We start from the raw sequence: 17655 nt of genomic DNA on the forward strand, positions 1-17655 counted from the left end.
ATTAATTCCATTACTTCTGGTACACTAGTCCATTTGAGAACTTGCTGATCTGTGTAAGAGGCTTTAAGAGTCATTAGAGATCCTCGTTTCATAATACGTCACTCTGTTAAGTGGTGCTTGCAGGTTAGGACATGTACGGTTAGTGCGTAACTCGGCTTTAATGATCTGTCATCTCACATAGTAGTACTTCTAAATTTGGCAACTGAATCCGTGACACTTTCCTATTCAAAACATGGCATTTAAGACGATTCAGTAACATGATTTTTCTTTGTCAATGCGATGCAATTTGACTTACTAACAATAGAATTAAAAACTTTATCTGGAATATTTTTTTCAGTTCTTTTTCTTGGTTCAAGGCTAAATCATTAAATCAATTTGGCGGTAGGATCGTTAATATACTGAGTTCATTTTCATCACAAAACTGACATTCTGTTCAGCTAAAGTCATATCTTTAAATTGAATTCAATCTAGTACTTGATAGAAGCAGTTTAATGCAGACAGCCTGACAGGGTGGGTGGAGGCGTTTCGCGTACTTAATGATCATTCAACAGTTGGTCGTACGTGCCGTGCTGAACGCAAGTCACCTCTTGTGATGGGTTAGAGAGTTTGTAAACAAGCGGACCATCTCAGCAATAATTGAATACACGATGAGTGCCCTATAAGGTAAAAAAAGGGCTACTCTTTCCAGTGATAGTGTAATGCTTTGTCTGCGTTCTGTCTCTCTGATGTAGACCATATAACTGCTATGTCATGATAGCTTTGCAATGTAAATCAGCATTGTCTTAACGTTATATCGAGGTAAGTCTTAAGCTAATTCTAATGCACAATGCAATCTAAACTAGGGTTCAATGTCATCTAAAAAGCAAATTTCGGTGTTCTTCAAATCAATAAATCGATTCAGGTACGCGATTCAAATCTGACTCTTGCTTCATTGTTTGTGTGGGCCGGAAGCTTTTCCTTAGAATATTGGTGATTTTTTTAGGTTAAGCACTTGGCAACAGTCAATACCATCTGCCTTCCTTGTCACGAATGGTTGCATCCAGTGTTATCGCGGCCTGACCTGTCTGACCAACACGTGCAGACCTCCACGGAGCGTTTGGGAACGGTGGCTCGACAGACTGGAATTGAAATCTCATTAAAGTCAAGGGCAGCTGATTGGTAACGTTGTTCTGATTAGAATTCTGCCCACCAGGTCGATCGTCTGTATTCTTGCTTTCCTGCTTCCTTCTAGAGGGCTCTGCTGCATCGTTCGCAATCGACTCGGTGGTGAAGAGCTGCATCACACGGGAATACTGCTAGCTGGACGCTATCAAAAATCTGCGATGCTTGAAGAACGAAGTGACATCACTCGATGAATATGACGGGACCATGAGCTACCTGGAATCGAGTGACTGCAGTCCTAACGTTGGTATTTGTTTGATCAATTTTATTCCATCTTGTGTCACCAGTGTGTTAATTAATTTGCAACCAACGTACCCAAATTCTAGCAGTTATTCGACGACCTCAACCCAAAAGGTATCAGGCGATAGCTAGCTATGATACGCAGTATGATATCAAAAATTCAACAGCTTGCCGTGGCTGATCGTTATAGTACTGAGCGCCGATGGCTCTGCAGCCGAAACACCTGTCTTAGGTCATGTGGCTAAGGTATTTTCCCTTCTTGTCTTTTTTTGTATAAACCGCCAGCCTATGTTCATAGATCGTGTCCATTGCATGTGCCTCGATGTCTCCATTTTCGCCATACCGTTGAGTATCAGCATAACGCCTACTGATGTAGATAAGCACAGGAACATGATGGAAGAGACGGGCCGCGTATGTCTGCACTTTGCCAAGAAATATGTGACGAGTAGGAATATATTTCATGGAATGTGGGTCACACCACACATCACTTAAAGAGTAAGATATCGTCCAAACACCTTTGATTTATAGACTTTATCCATATTGCCTACACTTATGAGATCGCATTCACTGGCCAAATAAATGGGTTCATAAATAGATTGTTACATCTGGTAGCGATATGCGATGATGATCATATTTCTTTGCAGATTTGAAATGTCATGAAGCTCAACGTTTCTGGCAATTTCGTGCGTAGCTTCCCTTGTTACAAATGATAGTAGAGGACAACCAGTAGATATCCCTACATATTAGCTACAAGCTGGAGGTGACTATTGTAACGAAATGCCAAAGGTGTTGTAAAGAATTATGCGAGCTTTGTGCTTGGAGGAACAAGTGGAATTAATCACTGCTGGAAAAGTGCATACTTAAAACCTCTGGGGACATGAGTTAATGATGTAGTACACCCATGGCAATGTGAGGATTGACCCTTCTGGTTTACCGACCAAAAAAAGCACAAAAAGCAGTGTGGGATCGACAGAGCACATTTCAAATCTGTTAACTACAAGACTACGTAGGAACTTTATAACGAGATTTTGGGAAACACATAAAATGGATCAACCGCCGTCATGTAATGGGGTCTTACTGTGGTCAGATGGCTAAATCCTAATTCCTAAGGGGAAGACTTAAGTGTATCAGGAATCAATCTACCATTTTATGGTGCCCTTGGTACACATTGGGGCAACATTGATAATGCTGAATCGTGCACAAGGACTGTAATGCCCACCATGTCATTATTGCATTTCAATGGATTACCTGACACTTAGAAGAATGAGCCAAACATTTGATTGGCTCTTTTACTGTTGTAACGTTACTTCCGATTGACCAGAGGCATGATGCTTTCGGGTGACATTAAAAGACCAACGTACTGAGGTCCCCATTGGGCGCAGAGAACTCAGCACGTCATACTTGGGGCGCTGTGCCCAAACGCCTATGGACTTTTAATATGAAATCTATATCAAATGCCACGAGTGATATTAACGGTGACAGTTGTGGAATGTCTCATTCAATTTAGATGGGCTGACGTAATCCCCCGAAGTCATTCCCCCGAGGTCAAAGAAGAAGCTGCAGGCAATCAAAGTCGATGAGAATGTCTTCGAGGGGCTGCTCCTTCAGCAAGCCTTAGTGTTTCCACAAGACTGCTCTCCATAGAGATCACAGCCACACTCATGGGAATTGCATATGGTTTGGGAATCAGCCAAGCATACTGCGAACCAAAATCTTCTACGAGTTGTACTATTCGCAACTGTTTTTCGGAATAGAGGCAAGGGTATAAGGTTGTCATTTGCATCACTTGCATTTGCACCTGGTGATTCACTACTGATAAATTTCAAGACCATTGAAGAGCTAGAGTCTTCAGATGTATACTGTCACCTGAGGATATGTTGCAGAAGAAACAAACGATCTTTGGGAGCTCCTTAACCATCATGTATGAAACGAAAGCATCACAAATTTGTCTTGAAATGGCTTTGGGGCTTTGAGAAGATGACTTCACATCATCTGTAAAAAGATACCCATGATGCTGTCGTTTGACGGCGATGAGTGATCAGAATCTAACTGATGGAACATTGCACAAGAAATGAATACGTCGTCGCGATTGCTAGAAGAATAGAAGGAGTGTCTTTCTGATGTCTTATATTGCAATGATCATGAATATTCTACGAATATCAATACCTACATGCAGCTATGCTATGACTCTACATTTTCGACGCTTGGAATTTATAAGAGATTACCCTATTAATTTCCTCTATTTTCCGGGTGGGCGAATAAGCTAATCAACCTGGCTGTTCTGATATTTGAAACTCGATAAAAGACAGTAAATATTGGAAACGGCGACTCCACATGTAATGGGTAAGGACATGTGAGATTGTGATAAACAGGACCATTGGCGCACCACTAACGGCCAAAGTCATTAACCACATAAAATCAAAACCTGCACCTGGCGCAACCTTCTGATTGCTTTTGATAAAGCATTTACAATACTTTTTCTTCCCATTGTAATCTGTCAAAACCATGCGTTCCACAGGGAAGATTCCGGTGCCTATCTGGTGGGAGGTACACAATTATCAGATCCAGACATACGTGGGTGATAAAGATGTAACATAGAGAGCAATAACACCAAGAGGGGAAGTAATAAGGCTGTTCATGGCTCCAACTACGAATGCAAAGCTAGAGGCTTTCTGAGTCATAGGTGTCAAAGGTGAAAGCCTCTGAGACAAAACACTCCTGTGCATCTATTAAGAACTGTTTACAAGACAGATGCCTTCACTTTTGACATATTGCCCACAATGCATCTCGCTGTGAATGCGCAGTTGCAATCATGAACAGGCTTATACAAATGAACTGCGCATTACACACATTGCCTATCGCAAACCATTTGAATGAGCCTGAAATGAGCTATAGATAATTGCTCATTTAGCTTGTTCTGTGGCCGTAGCGATGCAAGTTATTCACAGGATCTCCTGAGGAGATGAAAAAAAATTCAAACTTGTGCGGAAAAGTCTATATGTTTAATATGTACGTTGGCATGTAGGGCACACAATCCATTTGAGGTAAATAAGCTCCTTGGGGACAGCATGTCATCTTTTCCAGACTTCTCCCGACCTGCTGCCAGCCTTAATGACACTGAGGCCAGGAGGCCAATCAATTGCTTTATAGAGGTTAATTGATTCAGTCCGCCAACTCACGAATCTTCTGAGCCGATAAAAGCTTTTCCAATGCACCAATTTTCCTGTACACTACAGCTTAAAGGAATTGTATAATCCTCTTCTGTGAACGACTCGCAAGAATTTATTTTTGGTTCAGAAACAGGACTGAATTGACGAAGAGGTCATGGGGTGACGATGTTGTAATATTTATTCAGCCTTTTACCAACTACAGATAATTATCTACATTACGTTACATGGGTGGTATTCAGGATTTGCTTTAGTTTGTTCTTAGTCGATCAGAAGGAAGCTCCATGTAACAAGAAATGCACTCCAAAAGAGGTTCAACATTAAGAAGTGACAATGGACACAGTTCCGTTAAACAATCTTCACCTCTAAGGTAATTTTATTGCTCTGTGGTGAGTTAAGTCCCTGTGTGTTTCTCTTAATCTCTTAATGTCATAATCTCCATGAAGGGTAATAAAGAAATTTTCCTTATCGACGACCGACGTCTCTCTCTGTGATAACCATCACTGTGGTGCTAAAATAGACGGGAGGGCGATGCTGTATAATAACAATAACCTTTGTTGTACATTCATGCTCTATCACGGGCTAAGTACAGGCATATAGATACAAAATACATGGTAACGTTCATATAATGACACTGACAGGATTTCTAATGCTAATCTAAAACATTGGTTCTAAAACTACTCTAATTCATAGGTTCGGCTTCTTCTCGTCTCTTTGTGATGTTAGAAATATAAGTTGAGATGAACTTGAACTATTAATTTATCAGGCCTTTATTGTCTGCAGAAAGTTGGCTACCATTTAGTCTAGATAACGTTACATGGGTGGTATTCACTAGTTGATCTGGTCTATTCTAAAGTCAATCAGAATGAATCTGGAATGGGGGTATAACAAGACACGCCAAACACAAGGCTCAATATTGATGGATGACAGTACATATATAAAACAGCGTCACTACGTGTTGTTATCTGTTGTACAACCTTCACCTTCGGTTTTTGACGTACAGGTAAGGATGCCTCAAATGGCACGCAGATCAGCCGTAAAACTGTGACATATGTTAGTAATCTTCTACATAATACATCATGGGCACAGGCAAATACCACTCGCATTCGATTATCTGCTGTGTAGCAGTTAAAAAGGTTCGTGTCAATGTCAATGATACAGCTTTAAAAGTTTGAGTAAGGCTGATATTAGCGGTTTCAAATGGCTACTTATAGCATTACTAATTGATAGTATAAGGACGACAGTTCCACATTGAATATAATCAATAGATTTTAGACATTTGATAGAATGGAAATTAATAGCCAGATTATTGATTCCTATTTCTCCCACAACGAGTTATGTGTGCGAAGAGCAAAGGTTCCGTACTAAATATTGCTACTTCCGGCTACCATGACCTCGTGTAAATTTCGTGGCTTTTCTTGAAATAATGCCGTGAGCTTGAGTGTAAGCAAGTCACCCCGTACGTACAAGTAGGGAGGTATCACTTCACTAGTCCTCTTCGAGCTTCATCCATTTTGCCCATAAACTTTTGATATGCGTAATTCACTATATAAGTTTACCATCTTATATACCAGAATTTCTCTCAATGGTTGGAAACAGCAAATTCAAGCGCATATTGACATGTGACAACCCCTGAATTGAACACAAAGGACAATATACAAGAACATGCCTTAACATTCAAATTCCACCAATTTCTAAAAGTATATTTTCATCACATACTACATAGTATTTTGTAACAAAAATGGCATGTAGCAGAATATGCCATACGTCGCATCTTGTACAATTGTTGTGTTTATCAAGTTTATCATTATCATTAATGCACGTGGACAGCCTCACAGCCAAAGTCATTCGATCGGCAGCAGCATTCTCAACCTTATTGATTGTGACCACAGAGCCCATAATTATATTCCGATTGCGAAACGGTTACATGAAATCGTAAGGCGGCTAGCAATCGATAATGAAGTGAAATAGTACTAACGCTACGTGTGTGAACTATGCCCTTTGGAGCCTGGATTTCCGCTCTAAAAGTATCGATAGATGTAATGAAAGTTTTAGTTAAATTCGTTACGGTTGACACTCTACCTTGGGAAAACATACACATATATTGGAATCGATGTTTTCGGATACGCCAGATGCTTAATTCAAGGCGTAATGATTTTCCACGTTCAACTAAGTCCTGCAAGCCATGTGATGTCGAAGATAGAATAAAAGCATGTAGCGGAATTTTTGGTTAAGTTGAACTATGCCAAAATGCCATTTGATCCTTAGCAATGAACACTTTTTCATTGTACTCAAGAGCACCAATCAAGTTCTGCAAAACCAACAGCAACAGTGTACCGTGTTATTGAAGGACACTCTTACCCTCATCTAGCTACTACACTCTGGCGGTACATCCAACAGCATGATGCTGGATTCTCTTTGCATAAATCTTGCCGTCTTCATGTCCATTTCACGACAGGGTCAACATAATGTCATTTGCAACTGTGAAGTCATCGCGTCCTGATACAAATATAACATTCGGGAGTATTCTTCAATACGTGAATGCTGACTTTTTAAATTGCAATGGTTAATTTGGGAATATGAACGCTACGATTCTAGGACAAAAAGTTATTATACAGAGTTCCTCAGCTTGGCGTCTGTGCTTCTGACTAACGTCTGCATCCCCTATGAATTATAACCTATTGTGGAGTTATCATATTCTCCTGTCCTTCAGGCTGCATGGCACACTACTGAGATGGTGATGGTATCAATAGAAGGCTCAAGAGCTATCCTTATCTACCATTACTGCAACCGAGTGATGTCATAGTTATCGGCAGTGATGTATTTGCTTAGTGCGGAACAATATTCCATATGCTGACAATTCACAACGCATCACTGTCCCGATGTGGTAACTTCGGAGGAAAGAAATATTGCTAAGTAATACCCTCTTTCCACTAGAAGCTAAGCGACCACTGAGCGACCAGAAATCGGACAGATCGAAACATTTTTTAAAAGTTGTATGCATTTTGTTTCGGTACTCCTAGGCTAACTGAACTGCATGCACGGGACATTAAGCGTGCAAAGATTCCAGATTCGATAGGTTTCATCTCTTATGATAGGTACAGGTTAAACGGGAAACTCCTCTGAGTCCATGATTCATACTCGGCTTTCTGCTCTATATGGGAACTAACAGATACGAACAGGCCTAGTCACGGGATGACATCAAAGATCAAACATTGGTGTACCCTAGCCCTCTATTTGACAACCATGGACGAATCCTTTGAGCGCCGCCTTTATAATGCCATCAGAGTCAAAGCCAGCTATTACATCAAATCGTATTTTCATTATATTTGGTGTCAGTAGTTTAACGTGGGGTCTACAGGTGGGATATACGGGCCAACGGTTATCGTATTACAATGTAAAAGTTGCGAAGAAGTCGCCTTGGTTGGTTGATGATTAGGGGAGGTCATCATTTGATAAGGTACAGAAAGGCCAATATCCAACAATGACCTGTCGGACCTTGACACAAAGATCCCTGAAGGCCCTGGTCCACATCATGATAACAATTGTCAAAAAAACACAGACCAGATGTATGTTAGCTGCGCAATTATGGATTGACGTGACACTACAGTTGCTATTGTACTGACAATGGGTGAAGTGTATGGGTCGCTAGGTGTCGCACTGCTATCTTATGAATTGTCTTTAATCATATACCTACCTACCTAGTCCAGACTTGATTATTTATTACATTTATTTAGTTCTGAAAATAATTCTTGTCAGAAATCGGGATAGCTTGAAAAGATAGGATAACTTTTATTAACAATGTTATTTCATCAACATCTGCAAAACTCTTACTAGTAAATTAATAGGATAGCACCCCTTTCACTATAAGAAGATATGTAAGAGGATTAAGAGAGTGTCGTATAGTGAAATAATGTTTGTGACAGTCGTTATCCCGTGTAAAAGTAGTTATCACAGTTTTCGATGGAAATACATTTTTTTAACTAAAGTAGACCCCATATAAGTGTTTTATATTATTGAAAATTTTTCGTGACCTATATCACCTACATATATAGTAACCTAAATAAGCTTCATAAGCCGCAGGACTCCCATGCATGAATTCCATGATAAAAGGGTTACTTCTATAAATCATTGTCACAGATTTCCTTAACTAAGAAATATTGCAAAGCTCTTATCGTGGCAGTTGTATATCAAACTAGAATTCACAATAATAAAGTAAAGTGCCTCAATATAAAACCATCCTGAGGGTAAACTACTTCGTGCTTTTATGTCTTTGTACACTGAAAAGCTTTGGACAAAGCATAATCTCGAAGGAAAAATGGTCTCCATTCGGAGTTTGCTGGTTGAAAGCTATCAGCGCTGTACAGAATACATATGATCTGATAACGTCGTCTGCAAACGCAAGCCTCCCGTGGGAAGATACAACAGCAGAAAACATATAAAGAATAGGTCCCCATTGATCACTTTATCTTCGGATTTTATATGCCGTCAAGCAAATTTGGCCTCCGGCGCTCAAATGTCAGAATAGTAGGTACAAAACCAGTATCTTCATGAATTATTGTTTAACACAACTCGATAGTATGCCGCAAAATATAGCGTGGGACCAAAACAATTTCCCGACAGGTTGATAAAGCCAATACATGACCATTCTCTGCTTAAAGTACATGATTCTTTTACTCTGAATTCGTCCAATCAGTAACACAGCATTAGATTTCCTCTCACTGTTAAAGATTTTGTGTTTCATATTTAACGAGCTGTTGAGAAATCGAATAATCTATGTCATATTGGATTACAAAGAAATATGTATCATGCACAACGGTCTTAGCTGGCGCCAACATCTTTAAAATGTTTGAGGTAAATTTTGCCAAGAAATCCCTGAAGTATCTGATTTGGATTTGTAAAAATATTGGAGAATACTTGTCTCGTATTCCTGGCTACTTAGTGCATTTCCAGTACCTTGCTCCGTGTCTGACCACAAACTGATGATAATCTCCTTCTTCACACTATATTATACAGCAACGCCGGCGGTAGGCTGACATTAGCCTCATTTGGAACGGATGGATACGTAGATAAGATATCTTGAACTAACGAATCGGACTGATTAATCAGAAGACACTGCCGGATAGGGCTTCCACGGACAATCCCTCATTGACCACAGCTTCCTCGTCTGTATACCCGACAAGCTGGGAATCTAACAGCGTGCTGTGGTACATCCGACCGGGAGAACATCATCCATCAAGATCTAGGAAGACAGTCGAATACGGCGTCTATTACAAGATGCGGATTATGGAGCGGTCAAGTTCTTTATCCTAAAGCGTGCTGCCGGCTATTCTTACATAATGGATCGTCTGCCACATCCGCAGTAATACTTAATTTGCCACACTGCATGCGCAAGGAGAATACACGCGATTGGAGGTATAAAAGCAAACGTCATTACATATAAGTAGGAGGTGCGCTCAGCCTTTCTCCGAGAGAATACTGCTGGTGATGCTTTGAGAGGCAACTGAAGGACATCATTGGTAGCTGTGCGATACGCTTGACTTGCAGCTCTCGACTTTGCTGAAGAAGGTAAACGCCACTCAAGTCCGTTTGACGAATATCACTTTATGGTGCATACCATGGCGCTTGAGCTTCAACAGCAGGGCTTGAGCTTCAACAGCAGGGTATGTTATGTAATATTTTCACTTCACAAATGGTCATACTCATTATCCACATTGTAGCATCCTATGGTAGTTTTAACGCTGCTTTCCTGATAGTACAAAGTATCCTGCTTTGTGCCTTGCTTTGGGCTTTATTTTGCAAGAGGTTACACTCTTTAACATCTCACTAATCAACAAAAGTATTTCTTAAATACCGAATTAAACTGATTTAATAAATCAAATTTGGGGGTATATTAAGAAAAGATGAAAGAAGTGGCACAGCAAAAATTGTATTCCTAGTTGTGGAATGGACACAGGCATCGGCGTGGTGCCACTGCTTTTAAACAAGATATGGATAAAACTGTTATCAATCAGTACATATAGAGTCCCCTTTCAATCACTTTTTTACGATTTGTGCTATCATGAAAACGAGGTTTACCTGTTCTGCAATTTTGAAAAAAAAAATTGCAATCTATCTTAGGTCGATATCTCTACCAACTTAGCCTTGGTGGTACAGATACTTATTAAAGACGATCAAATAGTTTCTGGCCGTCCAAAGGCAATCAAATAAACCATAGCAGCTGTAAGATAAGGCTCAGATTCGGCTATACTGTAATAGCCAGTGTACTTAACGAGCACTTTGGATAAACCGGATAGCTTGTAGCTCCTCGACTTGAAAAGATCTAGCTATGTATTAGACGCCCGATATCAGCTATTGCTGCCTGGGATGTCTAGTATTGTCTGTTAATAAAGTAATAATAGATATCATCCTAACTTTTGGTTTTCTCTTAACGGGCATTTTCTGGTATGGAGATTCAAACTAGCCGTATGAACAAACTGAACTTCTTGACAAGCCGTTACTTGATCTTAAACAACGAGACTCTTGGACCAAAGCGCCATAATCATTAGTTGTACCGATTTAGTGCAAGTGACGTAAATCATTGAATTATCATTCATGATATTCCAGGACATATTCTGGGCATATGGTATCTGAAATAGAATCTTCTCTCCCTTTATTGAAAACGTTAGCTTGCTTCCAAATAAATGGATAAATTTAACACGTAAGAAGAGACGTATCCACCCGGGACATAACATTCGTCCAAGGGCGTTCAGAGCAATCCTTCTGGTAACAACGTCCTTGTAAACAGCTAGAAGGAGAAGATGGCATTCTCCATTAAGAAACAGCCCCCAGATGATACAGGTGAGCCACTCATTAAAGTCTGAGGGAAATCAAAGCTTTATTAGATAAAGTAATCAACTTTTAAAGTGTAAATTGCCGCTGAGGTTTTAGGCTAAAGCACGTACAAAGTCCATAGTTCCCAATCGAATTCTCCAGCAGACTGCGTCGCGCCTCTCCTAAGGGTCTTTAGTAAAGGGGAAACTGAAGGCGGGCTTATCGAAAGGTAGAAACAATTATCAAGGTTACTTGCCTCTCAGGCAATACCTTTAACACATGAAAGTCGGGGTGGAACGATATAGCGATGCCAAAGGTATTCTGTTTGAAATGCTCCTTGCGAAAAACATCCTTCGGGTAAAGGATAATGAAATTCATGTAAAATACTCCACAGAATAAATTGTTGTTCAATCTATACCACTGGACTGCAATATGAAGATATCAGACATTTTTAAGATGTCATCCTTCCAACACCTTTTTTTTCAGTGCTTTAAACTGTCAGGATTATGTATAGGATTTTGAAACAGTAAAGAAAGATGTTGGAAGGACATCTGAAACGTCTGATATTTTCATATTGCAATCCAGTGGTATACATTGAATTACACTTTATTCTTCCTTTTCCCAGATAATATTAGAATGCTTCACATCGGAGATAGTGAGAACCTATTTTTTTTTAGTTTTTAATTTGTCATGATAAATTGCTTTCCAAACATTGTGAATAGCATAATAGATATCGATGTAACCGAGAGCACCGGTACGCGGTGGGTGTGGGTAGTTATCCAGGATCACGAATATAGTACTCAGTCTTTCTTATGGGTCACAAAAAATTATGGCATTGGATTAGATCAACAGAGACTATTGGCTTGAGTTAAGCTGTGATGAGTGGTCTGGAATCGGCACACCATTTAGGCTATTGCATCATGCCGCAGGTCACATACTGTAGAAAGGGGAGCGAATATAGACTGACATCATACAGGTCAATTCCACTTCCATTCGTATATATTTTTATCAATTCTTTTACCATGATCATTCAACGATTCTTAAGGTCCCCATTTCACTAGACGAACGATCCCTTTACGCACTCGCTGCGATCTAGATCGGATTTAATCCTTGATTTCATAATTTGAATATCATGCAAAATGTAAAAGCATGACTGAAAAGATACAAACAAAACACACAAAGCGTAAAAAGATTCGTTTTATATCTATGAAATTCATTGAACACTGTTAAATTCTAGGTCGTAGAGATAGCGCGGCGAGAGCGCGGCGCTAGTGGAATGAGGTATAAGAGGATATTAGATGTGTGAAAACTCGGACACGCTCCCACCCACGTGCCATTTGGCGAGGATTCAATCCTGTGCGGCACAGACAGGGAGATTTATGACATCACCCCGCTATCCTTGTGGTAAGTCTGACTTCTACAGTACCGCCGTGTATGATTCATGGAGGTGGCTTCTGTTCTTGATACTTCTCATGACTGCCCTTCTGTAGTAATAACAATACACTGATGGAATGGGAAAACCAGAGATGATGGCGCGGTAAGAGAATCTCATTCTTCTTCCCCGTAGGTAGTCTTCAAGTTTTGAGCCGGTGACAAGTCAAAAGACCGGCTACCCACGGCTATCAATTTCTCAATGTTATCTCAATTACTCTTACCTAACAGGGATATGTTCCGCCGTTTGGGTTCTGTATTTCAAGGCAAGACTCGGGTTCTTTGCAGAACAAGATGAAATTGATTTTTTCTACCGAGCTAAAACTCCGAACGAAGGAATAAATGTTGGACAATTGCAATTCAGTGGTTCTGATTTTCACAACAGATTAAGAGTCGTTCTTGCAACTGCAGTTTTTTTTTTTTACCTGAATATCTCACAGTCGGTGTAGCATGCCAATCAGGAGACCCTGCCCTACCAAATATGTCTAGAGGCGCACACCTTGTCATTTGAGTACAGACATAAAAGTCCTTCTACTTAATGGAATTCTGCCATTGAGGTCTTGAACATCGTCTAATGTATGCCTGAGACCACTTGAAACAGTCCTACATTCCTCTCATTAGATTATACAACCTGCGGTAGAATCTTATTATTCCGCATCTGCACGTAGCATTTGGCTCACCCAATCTCTACCATTATATTTACCACTTACCACATTTAACGTCTCCTACTTTTGCAACGGACATGTATGCAGGGCTCGAAATACTGGGTGCATGTGTAAGTGCACCCAAAGTTCGAGCAGTGCACCTAATTTGTGACTGTGGGTGCATCAGTGCATCTAGATATTTTTGTAGGCTATAGGGTAGAAGTGTCATAGTACACTAGTATACAGAATATTCTTGAAATGTAATCATCATAAAAAATATATACATTTATTGTAGTGTACTTTGTTCGATGTATTACTTTAAAATTCTGAAGTGTGCTATAGAATTTGAGATTGATTCGAAGTTCTAAGAGTGGCAGTATGGTTTGTGAATATGTTTTCCTGACATTCTACTTTATTCTATGTTGTGCAACCAAAATTATTTTTGTGCACCTAACTTTTATTCCTAAAAAATGAATTTCAAGCTCTGGTATGTCTTTGTCATGACACATTCGTTTGAAGTCAGTGCAAGTCTAACTTCGTATTCTAATAGACTGTTTTGTCATTTTTAACCAATTCTGTGGATGAACTTTCTGTCTATAATGAGCTTTGAGCGGTACAAGTCGCTTGGGGCATGCAACAAACCTAGAGGAAATGAGTAATACTACATCAGAGAGAAACCAAATTGATTTTCGTCTGCCCTCAATAACTAGAGATCTGACTCAATTCTATTAATGACAGTTACACAGACCGTGAGTATCATTCAAAGTAAAGAAGTGACGACAAAACTTACATGCCCAATACGAACTACGCTCCGTTTGGAGACAACCGATAATTGCAAAGCGTGCTGATTCCGCCAGGGACGATATCAAAGGTTCACCTTCATGCCTGGATATAGGGACTGTCAGAGTATCCAGCATAAGTCAGACTACACATGGCACGTACTTTATCACTACCGCAATGATTTATTAGCAGCATAAGGCAACCCGTCGAGGCTAATTTCTGCGGGCTCTTTCTGGTACAGATGATACAACTGTAAACTGCATGGTATGGCAGTTTGATTCACACGAATGGCAGAGTGCGAGGGTATTTCTATGACAACACTACGAATTCTAACGAGTTGCAATTAGTTTTGACTGTTCTTTATTCTTTGTTTTCCTAGTTATGAAGGCAGAACACTTCCCCAGGCAACGATATCGTCGTTTCGTCAAATTACATTACGTGGGTTTACGTCTGTCAAGCACTGATGGTTCTCATGCCTTACTGCTATATGGCACATGAAAGTCGACTACCAGGAATTGTTTCCTGGAACTTGACCAATAGAAGAAGCCATAAAGTAATATACGGTTCGCTTATACACCATGAACTCTTTATTGTGGCCTTGGTGCTATATCCAGCTGGTCTTCACCGACCGCTGTAGACCAAAGAGAGGAGTAAAGCTAATCTTCAGTTGCTCCGTTGGTTCTACGATGGTACAGCCGCGGCAATAAACTAAGATTAGATCATTTAAAGCTTATCCTATTGGCTTGGAACGTTGCCACTAACGTTACACATAGCCTGGCTAACAACCCTTTTTTACTAGAGGGTGGGACCGCGCTGCGACTGATGAGCGACCAAAGATTTGACAGATCTCTCAACAAATTTTATAACGGAAGAACTTTTTTTACGTTTGGTATGCTTTGCTGTGTTTTAAATCATACTTGTACAGCTTGCATTATAATCCAAATATGAAATCAAGGGTCCCACAAATTTTGGTCGCTGTACGGTCCTTCAGCGATTGCCGTCTAGTCGCGCTCTTTGCGACCCGCCCGAAAGACCGGTCAACTAGCCCCTGGTAAAGTGAAACTGTGTAACCTGCGTACGCAAGCCACCACTACACATATTTCGGGAATTAATCTCATTAATGTGTATCTAATACATTTCACTACATTACACTATCTTGTCTCTTCGTAGAGGGTACGTGTAACAACTACATTATTCAGGTAACTTGTTGATGGGGCATATGTATACACTTCTCTATGGACCCAAATTCCGTACAAACATTCTTCCTCTGTAGTTCCAGTATCTTGATATGATAAAGACCTCCTTAACCGTGAGATATGTGACCAAATATTTCATACGAAGTTGCCGATAGAGTGTCTCGGATATCACCAGAAGGATATCACCCTGTCTTCGTTCTCGTAGTCTTCATTTGATAGTATGGAGATTCCATGGCAAACCATATGCAATGTGCTCTACAATAGTTAACGTGATATGAACAACATACTATCTATGCATTTACCAGCACCGTAACAAAAGCTAGTTTTCTAGTGCTTTAAGAAATAATGATATCAAATCTTCTCCTGAATATTGTTGAATATTAATGAGATATATCAAAGGTGATAGACTGGAAAATACAAATTAGACATTTTTTCACAGCCGATTTACGGTGAATGAAGATTCCATCTGATTGTCGGCGAGCTTACATGTGTATCAGTAGGAGATGGATGGAAACGCCGTCAGGTCTGCTACTGTCTGTCTGGTGGAAGCATCAAAGTCAATCAAAAGCTTGCTTACGAAGATATCAATCATTAATCGACCGAATGTCCGAAAGTTCACATATTCCTTCATACATTGTTCATGAGAAACTTATGTAGTTTTTTTTCAAGAGTGTGACGGAAAGTTTTTCAGTGTGATTTTTTTCATTTTTTTAGTTTACTCAAGGAACTCAACTTCAAGGGCAGGAAATAATGCGTTGATGAAGGTAGACATCCAGGTACGCCAAATAACAAAAAAAGGAAATAATGTTTAGTATGACAATTGTTAACGGAACTATGTTTATCATCCGTTGATGAAGGTTGGAAATCCAGGTAATGATAAACGCCAAAAATAGTTACTCAAACAACTGGATACAATTTTGAAACAGCCAGACGTTTCAGACAGCATCCGCTATCTTTCGTCAGTGACTAAGGAGAGATCTGGCGGAACAATGTTTTATACCAAAACTCTGAATAGATATGTGAATGAAATGAAGACAATTTTAGATGGTTCAATAGAATAGTAAGTCAAGACATGGTTATATGCTATTGTCTTAATTGGCTCCTGTTGTTTTAGGAGCTAATGTTGTTCATCATAAAAAAAACATGAAACGAGTTATTTTAACTTCAATCATGTGATAGATTGGATGATAGATATGCTGTATATCCAAAATTGAATCTAATTTGGCCTGGAGGGAACGCTATCTGTCTGTATACTACCTTCCCGCCTCGGGCATGTACAATACATTCATCCTGTAGCATGTGCCCTTTCATTCCCGGAATTTAATTTCCTGGAAAACTTTCTCCTAAATCCTTTGATACATGAGGCTCACTGTTCCTGTCACTGGAGCAGATACGTCAGGCATGTCGCGCAACACTTTGTTTCACGTTGTTCGTTGTGTTTAGTGAACCAAAGCATTATCTTCTGTTTGAAACAAAGAATGTTAGGGAAAGTCATGGTTCACGAATGCTTAGTAAACTCAAAATTAATGGTTCACACATGGTTTAGTAACTCTCTGTGAGATACATCTTGTCGAAGAAGCTATTCGAAACTGAAAACAGTGTGAGGGTTCAGCTCTAACTTACTGGCAACACAACATGTTGAGTTTTCTACAGGTACAGAAAGAGTTCGACCATATGATGTACGAATTGTGGACATGGAGAATACATTATGTTGTGCAACATAATGAGCATTACATGTTGGGCCATGGGGCAGCCGTAGCTATCACCGTTGAAAGGTTCGTTTTCTATGAAATCACTCACTTCGGCCCCACGACGGACAACTATAACGACAGACCATTTTTGTGGCAATGGTCTTTACCGGCAACATTGCAAACAGCATAAGAGTTGTGACCTCCAGGGGTCATGATGCACAAGGGCAAACACGAAGGACATCCATGTCGCTACTACTGGATGTCAGATCTATATCTGTGTACTGAGAGAAAATGTCCGCACGTTATAAACATCTTTACCTTCACGAAAGGGAATTTTTACTCCGTTGCTTCCTCTTCTTCTTCTGTTCCAAACAAAGAAGGTCAATGGCCCGGAGCAGACGGTGGTCACCACTGGTAAAGTAGCAGACACCTTGTGGTGTTCGATTACATTATGTAGCAAGTGTCAGGACCTTTGGCCTGCAATAGCGCCACTGTAAATGACCCATTTTTAACCTGAACGGCTTAAAGAAAG

The 17655-nt window shown here is 40.0% G+C and overlaps 1 long non-coding RNA gene across 1 annotated transcript in view; it reads left to right on the forward strand.

The window, feature by feature from the left end:
* Positions 1 to 1238: 1238 nt before the first annotated feature.
* The window catches only part of LOC136426715 (uncharacterized), a 129253-nt gene continuing 112836 nt past the window's right edge, over positions 1239 to 17655 (forward strand). The window contains exon 1 of the long non-coding RNA XR_010754330.1: positions 1239 to 1404. This is a non-coding gene — a long non-coding RNA (uncharacterized lncRNA). The remainder of the gene's footprint in view (positions 1405 to 17655) is intronic.

Source organism: Branchiostoma lanceolatum, chromosome 2 (assembly GCF_035083965.1).
Source record: "Branchiostoma lanceolatum isolate klBraLanc5 chromosome 2, klBraLanc5.hap2, whole genome shotgun sequence".
Taxonomy (NCBI): domain Eukaryota; kingdom Metazoa; phylum Chordata; class Leptocardii; order Amphioxiformes; family Branchiostomatidae; genus Branchiostoma; species Branchiostoma lanceolatum.